The 14,602-nt window shown below is 37.1% G+C and overlaps 1 protein-coding gene across 14 annotated transcripts in view; it reads right to left on the bottom strand.

Moving 5' to 3' along the window:
• The window catches only part of LOC121295452 (ecto-NOX disulfide-thiol exchanger 2-like), a 114,826-nt gene extending 100,564 nt beyond the window's left edge, over window positions 1-14,262 (bottom strand). For 13 of the 14 annotated variants that reach the window (XM_041220074.1, XM_041220085.1, XM_041220075.1 and 10 more), the window contains exon 1: window positions 14,164-14,262. The gene's annotated coding sequence lies outside the window, so the exon portion shown is untranslated. The remainder of the gene's footprint in view (window positions 1-14,163) is intronic. The other variant, XM_041220076.1, reaches the window with a different exon arrangement.
• Between the last annotated feature and the right edge of the window lie 340 nt (window positions 14,263-14,602).

Below are 14,602 nucleotides of genomic sequence, written 5' to 3'. Positions count from 1 at the left end.
ACCTTTGCCACAGCAAAGGCCATTTCCTCACACATCCTTCAATACATCACCTGTCTCTTCTATTTCTTACATGCCCAAGAGTACAAGGAGTTCAGTGTACTGGAAAAGCTATTAGGAGTAATGAGAATCAATGATGAGGTTGAAATATATTGACATATTTAGCACTGCATTGCAAAGGTGCTCAATAAGCTTTCTTTATTAACTGGTAAACAGAATACTGCCCTGTTTCAACACTCTACAAACTAGTCTAATTTACAAACAGGTCAGCTACCTACAGCAGCTACAGTAAGAAAAGCAAGTCTAAACTTAAGGGTGCCCCAGTACTGATGTCAATTTACAATTCCCGGTTACTGGCTCCAGTATCTTTATATGACCCAATCTAGTGTTGATTGTTTTAGTAGTGGGATGGTTTAAAAATAAATAAATAAAATGGATGTAATGTAATTAATCTTTAATATTCAAGTAATACACGCAAAATTATTATTATTATTATTATTATTATTATTATTATTATTATTATTATTATTATTATTATTATTATTAATAACAGTTGTGGTTAATTAAGCAAAAGCAAACACATACTAAACCAACATTTATACTGGAATTGTCAGTAAGACTAGGGTGTGTGAACTGCGCATCAGCTGCAGAGTCACTTACAACAACGTCTCGCCCAAGAGATGGAGCACAAAGGAGGTCAAGTGATTTGCTCAGAGTCACACAGTGAGTCGATGAGTGAGCCGGGATTTGAGCCGGGGACGACTTGGTTACAAGCCCTTTTGTTTGACCATTGGACCACACAGCCTCCTTAACTGTATGAATGGCATTTTCACCAAAAGCACACACCTGCACTGTATAATTACATTATTGACCATTAATTACAACATTGCCTTCTGCATTCATGTCTCTTGAACATACCTTCATTCAATTCTATGGTTAGGACACAGCATGCTGTGTACAAATGTCTGGTTGCATAGCTTCCTGACACTAGAATAATTGGTTTCTGAGTATCACAATAAGCATCTTGTTACTGAAGAAATGCAGTTTGCAGCGCAGTTTTTTAATTTATCGATCAACACATCCTTCTTTGCAAAAGGCTCTGGAGGGAAGACTAGTCTTAAAGAAAAACAGAATATATTGCTTTAAAATGTTCTGATTCAACTAAATAGGGTATTCTTTCCTATCCTTCTATGAGCCCAATTTATAAAGTACTGTATTTTTTTTTTTTTTTATGGAAATTGAAAAGGAATACTTTCTGAATTTTAAGATTACTAATGTGTTTATTAACTAGTTATAAACGTTCTTAATCATTTATACCTCGTTCTGCAATCCTGGAAACGTCTGTTGCATATTTTACCTTTTGGGCAGTCTATGAGCAAGCCTGAACAAGGCTGAATTTATCTAATGTATCAGGGTTAGAAATGACCAGGGGTGTGCAACAGTAATTTCTTACCCTCCTAAACCAGTTTGATAAAGATCTGCTGTAGAAAATCTCAGATAAAAACTCACTGCTTCAGAGGGAAAGAAATTACAGGTACACACCTACAGTGGTCATTTTTATTCTGACTATTACAGAAAATGCACCTTGCTCAGAGACTGCCCAAAAAATAAAATAGAGGCGACTTAAAACGAGCCAAATGTCCTTGCAAAACAGCAATAATGATAAAAAATAAATACAAATACAATGGTAAATTAAAACGAAATTATTAACATAAAAATTCAGCGGGTATACAAAATGTATTAATTTAAGCACCACATCCCCCTTGTTTAAATTGCACCAATTGTTAATCTAAAGGCAGCATTTAACTGCAATTTTAACTCTTGCTTACATAAAACATGACGCACAGTATATGAACAGAAGATGATGTAAACACAGCTGTAGCTGATTTACCAGTAAAATCCTTCAGTGCATATTTAGGTTTTAATTTCAGGGCAGGGATGTTAACTCTTTGCTTCCGAGATGCCATAGAAGACATTCTTCTGTGCCAATGATATTTTTGTGTGAAAAAAAAATACAGGTAGCGTTCGTATTACAACTGCGAGGACACACATGAGCAGGCATACTTCAGGTTTAATCAAATAAGGACTAGATGTTCCCAAGATATAGCCTGAAGGATATAGATCTCAGCCATTTAGTCGACAGTCACAGTAACAGTAATAAGTTATTGTTACCAATTATATTTAACATGTTAAAATGTAGTAACAAACTTCTATAAAATGATATTAAGACAATATATAAATGTCCAATACCGTGGTATAACTTTATCCAGCAAGTAATCTATGACATTGACTAAACTGCTTGACACTACCAGCAGTTTAGTACCTGGACAAACATAAGATAAATTAGTCTTTGTATGTATTACAGTGAAAGTGTATAATCAAATCAAGATGTTTCTAAATCATTCATATATTTAACAAGAATACAACCTGACCCTCAAACATGAGTAAAGCAGCCATCTGTATTACAAATGCATACCAATTTGATTTAGCTGCCTTTGCTGCCTTTCCCATAGGGCTGTTGAAAAACCTTAAGCCAGTTTGCAACTTTTAAACTAATGATTTTATTCACAAAGTAGAATAAATCAAAGCAAATGTACCGTAAAACAAAATGCACACTTCCTATCAACATCTCCATTACCAAAAAGCAGTTATTTTTTTATAAGCAGCTTACAGCAGGATTAAAAAATAAATGAATAAAATGGCCACGCTATTTAAAAACTGAAAAGGGAAGCAAAGAAGATTGATTTTTTTTTTTTTTTCTAAAATTGAATTAAATTCAGATACACCACTGATTCAACAGAGAAGGAAAAACAGAGGATTAAAGTAATTCATCTGTAATTTGACAAAATCCGGTACACAGAACGTATTAACTAACAAATAAACCAGTGCAACATTACCATCTTGTGCTGGAGAACTGCAAGTGAACCTCAGAAGAATACACAGGCAGAGATGTTGCTTCTGGTTTCTACATAATAATACATGAATCCCTGATTTCCATTACATGAGTAGATGTTGCATCCCAGCATCACCCCCCTACATCCCCCACATCCCCCACTCAGCTCAGCCCAGCTTACTTACCTGTACATCAGCGTTGCATTCTTTCTATTGTGCTTGAGATCCCCATCCAGAATCTTTCCATCTCAACCACAGCCAGTCGCTGCTCCTTTCTGCTGCTTCAGATAAGTACTTCACTGTGCGACGCAACTCTTGGCCTCTGAACCCGACGTCTCTGAGAAACCGGGTTGTAGTGTGTGCCACAAATCCTCAACAACCCACCTCCACTGGGTAAACTCGGACTCTCCATCCTCGCTGTTCCGCTTCATCAGCTAGTTGAGCATACCGAAATTTCTTCCTCTCATACGCCTCATCCACAGCATCTTCCCATGGCACTGTTAACTTTACCAGACGAACAAGGCGTGCTGATCCAGATCACAAGAAAATGTCTGGTCGAAGGTTAGTGGTGGCAATCTCAGGTGGAAAAATAAGCCGTTGACCAACATCTGCCAGCATCTTCCAGTCTCTAGCAGCTTCCAGTTGTCCTGAGCGAGGCTTGATTTTAACACCTTTTCTTGGTGGTTGCTCTTCTGGACGGAGGAATATTGTCTTTTGTGTGTAATGCTTTGATGGAACTGGTGGCAACTTATTGGTGAAATTAATTAATGAGAATCAAAATGATGTCCTCATTACAGCACATCAGTTCCAATTACACTTCATTTTTAAAAGTTACTAGTGTCAATGTAATTGTTCACTATATTTTTACATAAATTCTACATAAACAGCTTAAAAGAAAGGTCGCAGTGTTGAGGCCCTGCCCCTGTGAAGAATATATTTTTGTTTGATTTGCACATAAGAAAGTCTTTTTGTTTGATTAGATATGGCAGTGATGGGAGATTAGACCACCCCCTCCACCGCTACCTCTCTAATTGAAGAGATTGTGCAGCAGGTGGCCAGGTGTCAATTGAAGAATTGACAATCAATTAGCCCTGGTCACCTGCCTTTAAAAAGAGGCTGCAAAACCAGTTTCTTGGTTCTTCTTTGTTTGTCCTTCCTTTGGCAAGCTTGGAGGTGAAGGAGAACCCTCATGACTGCATGTGGAACCAGGGTAAGCCTAGGACCACTGTGTGTTTAACTGAGAGCCTTAGGACAACAGGTAGGGTGTATTTCAGTGGATTTTTAATCCTACCAAAGTTTATTTAGTTTATGCAGGGGGAAGGTTCCTGAAGCAGGACCTCCCTTTTAGTGGGAGCAGCACATGGCCTGGAGCTTGGCCACCTTTATTTTTATAGCTCGGTTTTGTTTTGCATTTTTGTAATGATGTACATTATGTTCGTGGAAGTTCTCCCACACTAGGGATGCTATTGCTGGTACCCTAGTGGCGGCCACCAACCACTGCAACTGCCTGCACCTCTGCCATCAATAAAACCTGGACGCCAGAGCAGCGTTTTCAAATGCAAATTGTGTCTCTCATTGGATACCTGCAGAGTAACAGAACACCCCTGTTACAAGATATTAATTGGCATTTGAATTGCATCTGGATTTTGACAACTTGGGTTCTAAATACTTAAATCTTAACTCTGCACATATTTCTTTGGGACGGACAAGAAATAGTGGGTGAGAAACCATAAACTTGTCTACTAGGCTTATAACTGGCCAAGTATAAAGGATACACATGAATCTTTTAAATAACCTGCATGTATGGAGGCTGCATCCTTTCACTGCTCATTACTGTGTCACTGCAGCAGTGCCTTTAAACCTGTTCAGCTGCTGTATTTATTTACTAAAAAAAAGGCAAAGAGAATGCTAATTTGTCCCAATTTTCACCTGCTGAATCACCTAGACTTTACACCAAGTCTGTTCCATCCATTGATTCATAGCTAATGAGTAATGGTGGATCATTAAGTCACAAAGCCTTTTCAGAGGCAGTAAATGGTGGGTGGCCAAATAGTCAATGGACCGCCACTTTGATTAGTGAAGTTGTTTGTGGGAGCCAGGCTTCAGATTCGATTGTTTCAGAAATTACATCTTAGGGTTTGGGACATGACGTCAAAAGCAGTTGCGGTTTAAAATAAATGGCACAAAAAAAGCAGAGCAGGAATCTCATTTCGTGTACACTGAACAGGAATAGAAAAACTAGCCACAAGCTTAAATGTGCAACCACTATCCTAGAAAATAAATGTAAATCTTCCACTGCTCTTAGCAATGCAACTGACCAGTATATATTGTATTTGGAATCCAACCCAAATATGGAGGGTAGAAAAGCTGACCTCTGAGACAAAGAATTGACTGAACACAGATGGTTAAACCCACTACTTCTTACTCGTGGGTCAACAGTTTTCCACTAAACCTACAGTCCATAACCAAGTTTGCTATGGGACAAATGTTGAATGTGAAGAGGATTAAGTTTCTCTTCCTGTAATAATTTATAAAGTGTGCTAAAAGGTGTGATATTTTAACACTGAGCCTTAACAGCTCTATTGAAATGCTTCCAGACTTGCTATTCACCATATTAAGTTTCATGCATTGATTTCCTCCTTAAGATCAAGAAAAAAAGCTCTCATTTCACAAACTGACATCTCATCTCTCCGTTGTTCCTGAAGTTGTTATTATTGTACATTACGTGCACTGCATTACTGTAGAGCAAAGAGTGGATGCCTTTTATAACACGTTAAACAGCAATCTGTGCTTGGCAAATTGTATTACGGAGTGCCTCTATTGGCTGAAAGCTTATCTGCAGTCTCAAAAAGAATTGTGCATTCAGTTAATTTGGACAGACAGGCTTTAAAGTATTGCGACATACAGAAGAGCTTTTTAGTGGAGGAATGCTCTCCCAATTGACAACCTCTATTGTTCTACTTCAATGGATTTAAAACCTATTTCTTAACACATACACCCCCCCGCCCTACACGCACAAAGTAATAACAACTTGCTCCTATTAGACCACATAGAAAATGAACAAAGCCTATGATTGCTAGTTGAAACTATGCAACTGCAGCCTAATGCAACGTGACGTGTTAATCTTAAGTAACCATTTTTAATTTTTTTTGTGTGTGTTATATATATATATATATATATATATTTGATCGATTGACCTGTTTTGAGAAGACAAGCTCCTTACTAAAGCACAAGTTCAAACTTCAGTTATAGTTCCTTGTTCTGTTATCTCCATGTTATTCCACATTGAGGGAGCTGCGACAATCACACACCTTCCACTGATATTTTCAAACAACTTGTCAGTGAAACTGGTGGTGAAATCAGATTAAAATGTTCAGGCTACTACACAAACTTTTTTTTTTTTTTTGAAAAATGAAAACATTTATAAAGTAATAAGTTTAACATAATATGCAGCTTTATATTTTCAGCTACTAGTAGCCTAATAATTCAATAAAGTTTAAACACATTTTCAAATAATAAAGAATCATCATTGAAGGGTCAAACTTATAGCACACTCACATTTATTGATTAAACATTTATATTGAGAAAACTATGAGTAGCCTGGGAGACCGTGTCAAATTCAGTAAAAAAAAAAAAAGAGCTGGGCTAAAAGCACTTTCCCAGAATATACGGGACAAAAAGTTAATAAAGCTTTTGCTCAATGTGTAACTTCAGAAATTGCATGGTGACTTTATTTCATAAAAAAAGCCTTAACTTTACACCCTGGAACATATGTATGAAATGTCTCACACAAACAAAGATATTTTAGAAGCCTGAGTAATCGCTAAAAACAAATGCATCTAGACATTTAGAACCAATAAACAAAAATGCACTCCACCCCTTGTTTGTAGAGACTCAAAATGCACCTGTCAGGAATTTAATAATCTTGGCTACAGGCTATTGCAAGACTGATTTGTCTTTCACTGACAAATGCAAAAAGTACAAAGATATCCTGTATACAGCAGAGGGCATACATTAAAAGAGGGAAAAAAAAAAACTGAAAGGCTCTCTAATGATTCAATTGCAGCCTGTACATTAAACCTTGCTTTCTTGATCATGGAACAAGTCAAGCTAATTCAGCCTTCTATCTGTTGGTTCTTACTGAGTCGGATAATATCAAGAAACCCTTTAATGCCCTCCGAGTCACGGTGTTTCACAATAAGAAAGCTTTCTGGAACATGGTGCTTTTCTTAACTACTTACAACCAGGGCTCGCATTCTCCCTGCTACAAACACAGTAAATGATACCGAAAAACAACTTTGGATGGACTGGCCTTCGACAGTAGTATAGTAGCAACATCCTCTGTATCATGCAGCTTCGACATGTTGACAAACTCTGTTCATCATTGAGATTTATATAAATGGACTGGGGAGTCTTATCTTCACGTAGATATAATTATTGTTCATTTTTTGGTTACCTACCATTTAATAGTTTGATATTTAAGCTTACTGTAGGTCACCGTCATTTATGAATTAGACTTACATTAAACAATCTGAAACTGCAATGTCTTTCTTTAAACAAACTGAAATCCATCAAATTACTTGCATACGCTATACGCATGCTTCAACATTATTCATTTATTATTCGATAAATTATTTCAGTGTGGATCTGTATATATAATGTGTCAGTTTAAATACATTTCATTTACTTATTTTTATAGGCCAGGTCTCTCAGGATCTACAACAGACGTAGCTAAGAGATCATGTGATAAACAAATATCATAAATGATACAGCACAGAATTATCCAAGAATGAAGCCATTTATTACTCGACAGAATCTTGGCCCAGATTTAAAACTGTTGGATTTATGCCATGGACACAACCTATTGATGTTTTAATCCTCTCTTTCCTGGCTATTACTATGAATGTGTATGATTTCCCTCACCTCCCACTCTCACAGCTGTGTTTTAATTTGCTTCCCTGGTTAGGGTTACCATTTAGCATCAATAAAATAGACATTTAAATTAAAATGACAGGATTTTAAAAGGATGGGAAGTTCTTATTGCAAGACAACCCCCCAAAACCGTAAATTTCCACAGTAACCATTTACCATCATTTTTTTTTTATCCTTTCAAAAATTTACTTGTCAAATGTCACAAATCTTAGGCTTTATAGATCTGTATTTAATTAGCATGACTAAAAGGGTTAAGTTCAGCACATTGTGACTATGTAGCCAATAAAAAAGAAGAAAGCACCTTAATCTGGTAGAACAGGCATGCATGGGTTTAAACAGTTACCTATAACGTGAATGACTTGGCTAATTTAAGATTACTTCATTTACCATTACTTCAATACCTTCTATGAGACTACATAGAAGGTATTGAAATAGATAATGCCAGGAAATCACTTAACGGAAATTCTCTCATTTACTTGCAACACATTAAAATGGTGAAGTTCTCCACACAACAATACCTGTCCAGGCAAAAGGAGAATAGATGATTATTTCGCATGAGTACCCTTTAATCAAGTCATACGGATATCATTTTTTGGCTTCACTTCAAACAATATGGAAATTGAATACAAACAGAGATATAAAAACATCCCTTTAACTTAATCCTCACTTGATATGTCAGTAGCTCCACTGGAAGAGGCAGGGTGGACACATAAAACAACCTTAACAAGAGACAGAGAAATTGAACATGTCCAAATCTATCAGACTGGACCAATCATGATTAGTCCTAATCGCCTCCAGCGCAAACAATCCCATTTGTTCAACAGTCAGCCAGTAGAAACCCTTAAATAGCAGATGTTTCAAATCCCAGTTGATCCAATTCACACAGTATCCATAACTTAACACTCATTTTTCACTCAAATTTTAGAGGAACTATTTGCTTTAAGCTAAAACATGATGAAACACATGACTTTTGTAATTAGTTTCGGGAACTTAACCACTCAATCTGGTATCTTTTGAATTAAGTATTTGTATATGATCAGCTGCATTAAACTGGGCCGGACAGAGTGGATTAAGAGAACGTTGTATGTCAATCATGTTATGACCCACCTTATCATACAAACTTGCATGCTGTCAGAATCCACATCTTAGAAAGAGTAAACTGAAAGTCATCACAGTTTGCAGACCAGCAGGACAGGCTCTCCATATGGGTGATTACAGGATTATGAACAACTTTGCTTATTAAAGGCCTTTCTGGAAATAAATAATGACATAACTGTTCCATAAATGAGGACTCCCATAAATTCACAAATGTTATGATTCCGTACTCCTCTATAAATAATTTCCAAAGTCCTGGGGCATAATGAGGAGAGGCTAGATACCTTGGGGACCTCCAGAAACAACTTAAAGTGCTATGAAGTCAGCAGTTCACAGACAGAGCTAATGGTGTGACCTTGCACAGCCGGATTTGCACAGTAATTGTGTAAGATGTTTAAGAAATCAATCCAAATGTAATTAGGAAGAACATACAGAGTTGATCTCCAATGTGTTCTAGTGTCTTGTGATATTTTGCCCTGTAAGGTAGTCTGCTAAGAAATTAATAATAACAGTAAAACTAGTTTACAAACTGGGAATAATTCACAGCTGTGCCATATTCTCTCCATTTTTTAATAGACTTTACTGTGCAGGAGATATTCAATGCCTTGGAAATGTTCTTGTATCGTACCCCTGACTGGTGCTTTTGAAGAAACTTATTCCTAGTTTTTATTAGGAAATGTATTAACCAACTGTGGGACCTCCCAGAGACAGGTGTATTTAACCTGAAATCATGTGAAACGCCTTAATTGCACACAGGTAGACTCCACTCAACTAATTATGTGACTTCTAAAGACAACTGGTTGCACCATAGCCTACTTAGGTGTGTCATAGCAAAGGGGGTGAATACTTATGCAATCAATTATTTTCTGTTTTATATTTGTAATTAATTTAGAAACAATTGGTAGATTTTATTTTTCACTTTGACATTATGGACTTTTTTTTGTGTTGATCAGTGACAAAAACTCCTAATTAGATCCATTTTGATTCCATGTTGTAACACAATAAAATGTGGAAAAGTCCAAGGGGGGTGAATACTTTTGAGAGCCACTGTAAACCCTCCATAACACTATGTAACATTTTTTTTTTTTTTTGTTCCTGGGTAGTAAGTGTTATTTCCTAATTGCTTATGCCTCAAAAGTATAGAAAATGGCTATTATTCCCCACAAACTTTGCTTTTGTGACCAGGACAGTGATATTTCAAAATATCACTATTTCCAGTGGGAAAATGGGAAAATGTGTGTGTGACAGGGTCTTCCTCGGGTCACACGCGTGGGTAGCCGCTGTTCAAGCATACAGAGAGACAGAGGCTGGTGTTGAAACGCCGGCACAGGCGCGCAGGATTTATTAACAACAAAAAGAAAGTGAAAGTAAAATAAAGGCGGTCATGTGACGTTACCAGCGATGGTAACGCACAGAGGACAGATACAGAAAACCGTACAAAAAGTGCAAAATAAAACACAATACCCCAAACTATAACTCAAAAGGTGCCGTGAAAACGGCAGGCCTTGCAGCAGCCCTGATCACAGCGATCAACATGCTTTTATACTGACGCTCCGCTGAGACACGCCCACCTGCCTGCTGGAACAGCTGATTGCTTTCAGCTGCTGCTCCACGCAGACGGGTAATCGTCCCCAGCGGAGCGCCACAGCAGCTAAACAATTAAATCAATATTAACAATTAACACAAAAACATACAATAAACTACATATTCCATTGTGCAAGGCTTACGCTTTGCCACAGTGTGTCTTTTCGTTCACATAAAAAGTCAGAAAAAAACATATGAATCCAAATTAACATGTATTTATACTAAAGTAATACAAAGATGACTACAAAAGATTTAGAAGTGAGTAGTTTTTCGAGATTTACAATTATACTGTATTTATCTCGAAAAACTACTCGCTTCTAAATCTTTTGTAGTCATCTTTGTATTACTTTAGTATAAATACATGTTAATTTGGATTCATATGTTTTTTTCTGACTTTTTATGTGAACGAAAAGACACACTGTGGCAAAGCGTAAGCCTTGCACAATGGAATATGTAGTTTATTGTATGTTTTTGTGTTAATTGTTAATATTGATTTAATTGTTTAGCTGCTGTGGCGCTCCGCTGGGGACGATTACCCGTCTGCGTGGAGCAGCAGCTGAAAGCAATCAGCTGTTCCAGCAGGCAGGTGGGCGTGTCTCAGCGGAGCGTCAGTATAAAAGCATGTTGATCGCTGTGATCGGGGCTGCTGCAAGGCCTGCCGTTTTCACGGCACCTTTTGAGTTATAGTTTGGGGTATTGTGTTTTATTTTGCACTTTTTGTACGGTTTTCTGTATCTGTCCTCTGTGCGTTACCATCGCTGGTAACGTCACATGACCGCCTTTATTTTACTTTCACTTTCTTTTTGTTGTTAATAAATCCTGCGCGCCTGTGCCGGCGTTTCAACACCAGCCTCTGTCTCTCTGTATGCTTGAACAGCGGCTACCCACGCGTGTGACCCGAGGAAGACCCTGTCACACACACATTTTCCCATTTTCCCACTGGAAATAGTGATATTTTGAAATATCACTGTCCTGGTCACAAAAGCAAAGTTTGTGGGGAATAATAGCCATTTTCTATACTTTTGAAGCACAAGCAATTAGGAAATAACACTTACTACCCAGGAACAAAAACTGTGTTACATAGTGAATCATATCCTTGGAAATCTTGGTTCTATGGTAATATAATCTACAACACCAAAGACCTAAGCATTTCTGGACTTCATCCTAACTGAATTACTGCTCCCCACTTTGTTAAATCTTCCATTTATGTTTTATTAAAAAAAAAAAAAAAAAATCTGATTTTGTAGCCGTGGTTTAGTCATAGTGGTCAATTTTGTTGTACTGGTGTTTGGTAATGGCACTTTAAACTCTTTTTGAAGCAAGATGACAGGGTTATTCCATGTCTGCTCATTCAATTTTCTGGCAATATGCTACCCACAGACTCTGATGTTATTGAAACTCAGTAAGTAGTCTAAATATGAATGTTTCAAGAAAATCTGTGGCAAGACCTCAAAATTGCTGTCCATCACTGTTCCCCAACAAACCTGACATAGCTTGAGCAATTTTGCAAGGAGAAATGGGCAAATATTGTTCCATAATGGTGTGCATAGTTAATAGAGACTTATCCGAAAAGACTACTGGCTGTAATATCTGCCAGAGGTGGTTCAACCAAGTATTGACCCAGGGGGGTGAATACTTAAATGATGACATTTCAGTTTTTTAATTTATTTTGTTTACTATTTTCTTTCTTTTTTGGGGGGGCACTGAAGAAGAATGGGAATTTTTATTTGCGAGTTGCACAATCTAATGCATCAAATTCCCAGGCTGTGAGACTCTTAAATATGAAAAAAAGGGATGGGGGCTGAACACTTTTTCAAAACACTGTGTATATATATATATATATATATATATATATATATATATATATATATAATATATATAATATATAATGGAACTTTTTCTATAAGTCAGTGAAGGATTAGCCTATACTGTAGACATGCCATGCTTAAATGTTTTTACAATGCTTAAATAAAGCTGCAGACTTGTGGAGAACAGGATTTCACACATTGCAGTGATAACAGTACCTTGCATAAAACTCTCTGAATTCATTTGTATTTGTAGTATCTTTGGGTAATACATCTAAGGCAGAGATTCTGTAACCAAACAAACTGCTTGTTGAACCAGTAAATTGGACAATTTACTTACAAGCCTCCTCTTAACAATATAGGAACCTCACAGAAACAATGCACTAACCCAACGGACAGTTCTGGTCAAGAGCATGGCCATTTACTGTAACACTGAAGATTAATTTTCAGTTTATCAGCCAAAATAAAGCTTACCTGATAAGTACAGAGCGCATCAGGTAAACAAGATCAGTTTTCCAATTGGATGGAATCGAAGAATACTTAAGTATGTAGAATTACATAATTATATTGCTTTCTTACATGCACCTTTGACATTCACCTCTCTGCAAAGCATATGGCATTCTTGCTACAATTCCAGTGTCTTAAATTGAGTAACTTCCAACTTAGTGCCAAGACATGCATCCCTAAAGCATATCCACAGCACAGACTACTTCTGGCAAATTGTGTCTCTGGGTTCCATTAACTGCTAAAATGCAAGTGACAGCCATAAATACTCCCAGCAATAAAGAAACTTGTATTGCAAAATCTTTTTTTTTTTTCTATTTTGCTTCTTTGTGTATTTTTGTTTTATATATTTTGATTTATTTATGCATAAGATCATAACTTCCTTGGCAGACCAAACTAAAGTCAATATAATATAAAAGATGTTTGTCCATCGATGAGCCTACCTGTAATTTTATAAATGCACCTGGATGCGTAAAATCAGCTGTAGCTGCGTTTATTTGGGTGGCATATACAAATATTGCAGTTCGAAAATAAGTCGACGCAGTTTTATGAGAAATAGTCTGTTGGCTGTCCATTAGACAGGAAACGATGTCAACGGTTAATCTTTCTTGACATTCTGTTATTTGTCCTACATTTTGTCAAAAGCTATGGAAGCAGTTTATGATCACTTCGTTCATATATTTAACATGTGTAAAACAATATTTTATCAACATCATGAAGTCAAACCCCGAGTAATAGTGCAATGTGTGTCTGGTGGGGATTCTCTTTTTTTTTTTTTTTTTTTTTTTTTTTTTTTTAATTCGGTAGTGGTGTTTTTGTTTTTCTTCAACGTTGTGTACCACTTTTTAACGCGTACCAAAAAATAACACTACACTGGTTACTATAGATGCTTCTGCTTTATAACTGCATCTGTTTCCATCGTTTGTATTATAAATTATTGTTGACAGCTACAGTAAGTATAATGTTTTTTTGTGACGAATCAAATGTGGGGGATGTGACTACGTTAACAGCGTCTGATTATAATGAACGGCACCTGCTACTGATGTCACCACGATACACTAATAAGACAGTCAAAGTAGTTATACAAATATGAAAAAGCTAAGACACCGGTATCGTTAATTATGTTTTCGTACCGAGAACGCGGCAGTGTTTTATGTACACTTTTGCTTATGAACAACTTGTGCGCGGTTTGCTATCAACCAATATCGTTATGTGACCAAAAACAGCTCAAACTTTCCCTGACCGCTGTTTCGTTTGACTTTCCAAACACGAACCAATAACAATTATTTAAATTAGTAAAACAGTAAGTCAACTATTCGTTATTTAGCAATTCATTATAATAACATTTACTCACCGTTGAAACTGAACGTTTTAAGCCCCCTCTCAGCTCCGCATTTCCTCCTGGTTACCAACCAAGCAGACAACAAGAGCGCCACCAACAAAGAGGCAGACTACCTGCTATGGCTTCTGGGAACATAGAGGACAAGTACGTTCAGCCGACGTTAGAGAGACACCTTGTGGGGGAAAGTGTTACAGCTGCTTCCTAACTGGTCGGTGCTGGTAACGGTGCTCATGCCGGTTGAAGAGCGGTTATTTTGGGTTCAAGAAAAAAAACACACGCACGCACCCACGCACTAAAGTCCGTTGCAATAAGTTAGTCTTACCAACACCTATCAATCCGTTTAATTGCTGTACACTTGTACCCGGAGTTCACGTAAGAAAATAGCAGTTGTGTGTGTGCAAATACTGGAGGCTAGATTATCCGTCTTTTATTTTATTATTGCCTAGGTTTC

The sequence above is a fragment of the Polyodon spathula genome, chromosome 20 (assembly GCF_017654505.1).
Source record: "Polyodon spathula isolate WHYD16114869_AA chromosome 20, ASM1765450v1, whole genome shotgun sequence".
Classification (NCBI taxonomy): Eukaryota; Metazoa; Chordata; class Actinopteri; order Acipenseriformes; family Polyodontidae; genus Polyodon; species Polyodon spathula.
The sequence above is the reverse complement of the archived record's forward strand: the minus strand, read 5'-3'. Positions and strand labels throughout refer to the sequence as shown.